Source organism: Eleutherodactylus coqui, chromosome 1, assembly GCF_035609145.1.
Source record: "Eleutherodactylus coqui strain aEleCoq1 chromosome 1, aEleCoq1.hap1, whole genome shotgun sequence".
Taxonomy (NCBI): Eukaryota; Metazoa; Chordata; class Amphibia; order Anura; family Eleutherodactylidae; genus Eleutherodactylus; species Eleutherodactylus coqui.
Window position 1 is genome coordinate 328,553,792 of NC_089837.1, and position 6,000 is coordinate 328,559,791.

At 48.5% G+C, this 6,000-nt stretch overlaps 1 protein-coding gene across 3 annotated transcripts in view; it reads right to left on the minus strand.

The window, feature by feature from the left end:
* Positions 1 to 4,626, minus strand: part of RAD51D (RAD51 paralog D) — a 32,723-nt gene extending 28,097 nt beyond the window's left edge. The window contains exons 1-2 of one of the 3 annotated variants that reach the window (XM_066575119.1): positions 4,296 to 4,626; positions 4,111 to 4,213 (exon numbers count right to left, since the gene is read on the minus strand). The gene's annotated coding sequence lies outside the window, so the exon portion shown is untranslated. The remainder of the gene's footprint in view (positions 1 to 4,110; positions 4,214 to 4,295) is intronic. The other 2 variants (XM_066575118.1, XM_066575117.1) reach the window with 2 other exon arrangements.
* Between the last annotated feature and the right edge of the window lie 1,374 nt (positions 4,627 to 6,000).

Sequence of the window (6,000 nt, forward strand, 5' to 3'; positions counted from 1 at the left end):
TTTTTTTTTTTATTTAAAAAAAAAATCACCTACCCAGAGAAGCCGGTTGAGAACAAAAACTTCAATGCCATTCAAAATCTGAAATATTTTTTGTATTTTTAAGAGTGAATGCAGACAGGTGGAAATTCTGTGGCGAGTTTTCCCGCAGAATTTCCACCCGTGCCCGCTGTCATAGAATTGCGTGCATGCATGTACGCAATCCTATGCAGACATGGGACCGCGTGAAAACTCGCACAGTAAACAAAATGCGGCATGTCCTATTTCTGCGCAATCCTTGCAGAGGCCTGCACAGAAACGTCACGGCTGACGCTACGCAACGCATGTGCAGTCTGAGCAGCAACTGCACATAACAGAGCAGAGACTAGACACTTGCAGAAGGTGAGCAGTGGGTCATTGCAGGGGCATGGGTCGCATCCCGCTGCGGGAATTCTCATAGCGGCATCTGACCCTGCTGTCTGCTTGAGTCCTAAGACTGAGTATTGAGATTCTTGTGTGTTTTAGTTCTGTTTATGCAAAACAATTTCTTTATTCCATTACAGTCCAGTATTGTGTGTAACACCATAGGCCAAAGGAATAAAGAAACGGTTTTGGACAAACATAAGTAAAACACACAAGAATCTCAGAAATTATTGTTATTACGCAGAAAAAGTTCCATGACAAAAAACAAAAATCCATGGCAAATCAGAAAATTCCACAACATTTCCAGGTATTCCATGACTTTTATCAAATCCAGGTATTCCATGACGCGTATGAACCCTGAATATTACTTTTATATAGTTTTGGACATGGGGGGCCAAAACTATATAAAAGAATTCTCTCGGACAACCCCTTTAAGGACCCCTTTTACACGGGTCAATAATCTGGTCATCGTTCATACACTGACAGATGATCTGCAGTACGGGGACTAATTAATATGACCATCTCCATCCTTCCACAGGAAGACGTGTCGCCATCCAGCAAGCATTTATATGCCAGCATGAAAGAGCTGAGGAACGAACATTTGCTCATTTGTCAGCTAATTTGGGGTATATTTGCGCAGCCCAAATTGAGCAAACATTTGGATCAACATTGTTACTCAATAATTGGGTGTGTAGAAGACCCTCAACGCTACAGGATGTAAGTTAACACCCTTACTGCGAGGTTCTTCTGATCCAACGCCATTCCCCACGGGGAGCTGGCTGCAACAGCGGGGATGGATAACAGCAATCCCCGCTGTGAACCATTTGCATGCCGCAATCTAACAGGAGTCTTTTTGTCGGAGGAAATTGCTCATCATGATAATATTTGTTGTGCATAGTCACTTTAGTGGAACATAGATTTATGGCTTCATTCACACGGGCATGATGATTTTCAGCCGGTCGTGTCACAGTGTGGCCAAAAATTGGGGGAATGAGAGGCAGCGGTGACCACGTCACGGCTGCAACTCCCATTTAAACGCCCATTCAGACGGCCAAGGGAAGGGTGGGAGTTTAGCTGGCTTACAACAAGGAGAGGGGACGGGAGCTTAGCAGAGCTAGTCCCACCCCCTCTCCACTTCAGCCTATGGGAGCTGCTGGCAAGGGGAGGGGGCGGGACTTTGGCACACTAGCTCCCACCCCCTCTCACTGCAGAAAGTTGGCAAGAAGTGGAGAGGGGGAGGGAGTTTAGACTAGGCATGCTGCCAAACTCCCTCCGTCGGCAACTGTCATGGGCTCCCATAAGAATCTATGGCAGTGGACGTATTCTGGACGGAAACAATAGTTCCAGAACTAGCTATTCTGGCCGGCGTAAAAATGTCCAGCCAGAATGCGCACCGTATGCCCTTTTTTTGCTGGCTTGGCGTTTTTACGCATCGGGCATATGCCCATCTGAACTGATGCATTGTAAACCAATGCATCAGATGGGTAGCGTATATCGGCTGGCTGTGAAAAGGGGGCCGATATACTCTCGTGTGAAAGAGCTCGAAGGGTGGATTCAGACAACCGTAAAACCGAGCCGGTATACGGTGTCCTCATCTGCAGGGAGGGGGAGGGGGGGATGGAAGAGCCAGGAGCAGGAACTGAGCTCCCACACCCTCTCCGCCCCTCTGCACTATTTGCAATGAAAGGAGGCGGTCTGGGGCGGGGCTAAGTTCTGAGAATTAGCCCCCGCCCCGTCCCTCCCCATTGCAAATAGTGCAGAGGGGCGGAGAGGAGGCAGAAAGGGGGCAGGAGCTCAGTTCCTGCTTCTGGCTCTGCCATCCCCCCCCCCCCTCCCCCTCCCCCTCCAGATGAGGACACTGTATATTGGCTCGGCGTGAAAACCGAGAGAACCCAGTATAGTAGCAAATTCACCGCGTAACAACGGTAGTATAGAAAGATAGAGGAGAAGAAGGAAGGTGGGGGGACTAAATAAGTGTGTGTGTGTATGTATATATATATATATATATATGCAGATGGGAAAGGGGAGATATGGATGGATATGTTTGCATATGTTAGGAAGCGTATTGGGGGATATTATGGAGGGTACTGCTCACTGCCGTGTTCTAACTCTAATAAATGTAAGCATTCTGGGGTTTCCTGAGAGGTGGTCCATGCCATCCATGAGCTCATGTTAGTGTGTAGGCTGGGAGAACTCCGGGCCACCATCTCCTGCGTGTGCATTATATGGTTCAGCTCTTGCATAGTTGGAGGGTGGGGGATCCTCAAGCGTGCTGCTGTAAGTCCTTCCTTCCCATAAACGGATTTCCGCCGAAATCCGCTGCGTTGCCTGCAGCTATTAGGTTCTATTGAACCTAATAGCTCAGGGCTCACGGTGCGGAATTCCACACCATGAAATCACCCGTCCTCACCCGCGGCATGCTCTATTTGCCGCGGGTGTATGCGCGGACGGCTTCCATTGCAGTCAATGGAAGCCGTCCGTCCACGCTATCTTCCGCTGTAGCACAGCAGAAGATAGCGTGAAATCGCATCTCCGCCTACCGCCGCCATATCAAATGACGCGGCCGGCTTGTCGTGTGGCGGGCGTGTCACGCCGAAGCGTCATGCGGGACCTGGGACGCCGGATCCGCAGGTAAGTATAGGGTCTCTGGGGGGTGCCTTGACGGGCTCCGCCACGGGAATTCCGCGGCGGAGCCCATCACTGCCGTGTGCAGCTGGCCTAAGTGTTGCACTAGGCCCTTTTTATCTTGGCGAAGGGATTGGGATGATGGGGAGTAGTGCTAGCTGGAGGGCACCTCTACCGATGTATATGTGGATAGTTCGTATAACTGCAGAATGGAATTTCAGAAAATTCGAATAGTCGGGCATTCCCACCAGATGTGAAAAATTAAAAAGTTATGGGATTTTGAATGCAATGATGTAGAAAGAAGAAAAAATAAATTAAAAGGCTGTTGTTTCTTTTTAATTCTGCAAAACTGGGACCTGGGACCTGGGACCCCGCCCCCCCCAATTATATTTGGCATCATTGTAATTGTACCAACAACGTAGAGAAAAAAAATCATGTCATTCATGCTGCACAATTAACTCTGCTTAAAACACAAAACACTTAAAATTCATGCGCTTTCTCTCCCTCCCTCAAAAAAAATTACTAAAAAGTTTTACAATATGCACCAAAAAAACAGCATCAATATAAACCTCAGTTTGCCATACAAAAAAAACAACCCTCATGCGGCCCTGCTGACAGAAAAATGAAAACAAAGTTATGGCTTTTGAAAAGTGGAGATAAAAATCCTCCCTAAAAAATGGTTGCGTCCTTAGCTCTAACATAGGTCGTGTCCTTAAGGGGTTAAAGGGGTATTCCCATCTTAACTTTTCATGGCCCGGATAGGAAAAAACAGCCCTTTGCTTCCGACCACCTGCCTGAAACAGCTGAGAATTTCAGCCCAGCGCTGTTTGCGTAAGTCTTATAGAAGTGAATGAAAGCTACGGAAACTGCGTAGCACAGCAGGATACGCTGTTTCCGTAACGCAACTCCCATTCATTTCAATAAGACCTACGCAAACAGTTGCTGGGCTGAAACGCTCAGCTGTCAGTAACTGCCGCAGGTGAAGCTTGCTGATAGGTTGGCGGTGCTGAAATTCCCTGCAGGGTTATTACTGGAAACCCTCAGAGGAAGCGGGCAGCAGCGGCGGGACTCGCAGAGCGCACATACCTGTGTGTAGTCTCCGCCTCCTCAGTGCGCGGCTGCAGCGTGTAGGGGACACACAGGGAAGCTCCAGCTGTACAGACCAGCATGGACGAACAACGGCCAACTTCTGTTTAGGAAAATAACAGGCATGTCGTAAAACAGCCAAGTGTGCGGACATAGAAGAGTTAAACTCCCAGCATCCTCCTTACTGCTATCACATCACTCCGCCATGTAAAATACAAGTTTCCATAAGAACAGCGGCGAAACTTGTCACACAGCTGCATGTGAGAAGGCGCCTCCTAGCGGTATATAGCGGGACTCCATACAGCAGCACACACTACTTCTACAGAGCGGAAGGACCGATGCGACGTCATGACCATGTGATCAGTCACGTGTGTGGGAGGAGCCAGAGACCAATTCACAGATGACTGTGTTTGTGGAACAATTTGCAGTATGTGGGCTGTGCTTCTAGAGCTGTGTGTGTACTGTGGATGCAGCAGAGCTAATATGTATATATGTAGGAGGCTGGATTCAGACGAACGTATATCGGCTCGGTTTTCACGCAAAGCCGATATACGTCGTCTCTCTCTCTGCAGGGGGAGGGAGCGTGGAAGAGGCAAGAGCAGTGCTCTGAGCTCCCGCCCCCTCTCTGCCTCCTCTCCGCCCCTCTACACTATTTGCAATAGGGAGAGGCGGGGCGGGGCTAATTCCCCCACATCCTTAGCCCCGCCCCCACCCCGCCTCCTTGCGAAGCAAATAGTGCAGAGGGGGCGGGAGCTCAGTTCCTGCTCCTGGTTCTTCCATTCACCCCCCCTGCAGATGAGTACACCGTATATCGGCTCGGCGTGAAAACCGAGCCGATATACGTTCGGCTGAATCCAGCCGTATACTGCACAACTGTAAGATAAAAGGGGCTTACCTGAACTTAAAAAAATTGGGGGGGGGGGGCGACGACACACATGAGAAATATTTTAAAAATGAAGTTGTTCTTGCCTCTTGGGCCAAGTTAACACGGGGCGGATTTGTAGTGGATTTTCCATGCAGATGCTCCACACGAAAAACCCGCAGCATTTGCAGTAGCAGCACAGTGGACGAGATTTTAAAAATCTCGCTCACAAGCTGCAGAAAAAATCTGCACAAAATCCCTGCGGAAACTGGCATGCAGTGTAGAATTTACATCCACATCATGTCGGTTTTATCGCCGATTATGCCATGGATTCCACCTGTTCTACATGAGGGGTGAATTCCGTACCAAAATCTGTATTAAAAAACACATCAGAAGCCACACAAGATGATGCCAGGTTGTCCTCCCCATTTGAACATCGCCAAAAATGGCTGTCCCGCTCTGCTCTGTCCCCTTTATCTCCACCACCCCGATCCCAGAAGAAGCTGCAGCGGTCAGGTGTTGCTGATTGCGCAGCCACATGCCATGCATGGCATTAGCCGCACTGAAGCCTGGTATTGGCTACAGGGAACACGTAGGAAAGCGGCAGTTTATTTCGGGATCAGAGTGGCAGGTAATGGGTGGGCTGCTGGGGCTGTTTAACCCTTTCAAAACCAGAGATTTTTCAGTTTTTTATTTTCCTATTTTCATCATCACCTTCCAAGACATACCTTTATTTGCCACCAACATAGCCGTACAAGGACACGTATTTTGTAGGATGGGTTGTTTTTTTTTAATAGTACCATATAATGTACTGAAAAACGTTTCAAAAGTTTTAAATAATGAAATGTAAATAAAAGCTGTAAGGGCTCATGCCCACGATACAGCTGCGGACTTACACTGCGGGAGTACGGCGTTTAAAAACTCGATAGCGCCTGCGAGTGATCGCAGATTTTCGCGGTCTCCATTAATATGCTATATTAAGGCCTAATGCCCACGGACAGATTTCTGCTGTGTTTTGCGCGGTGAAA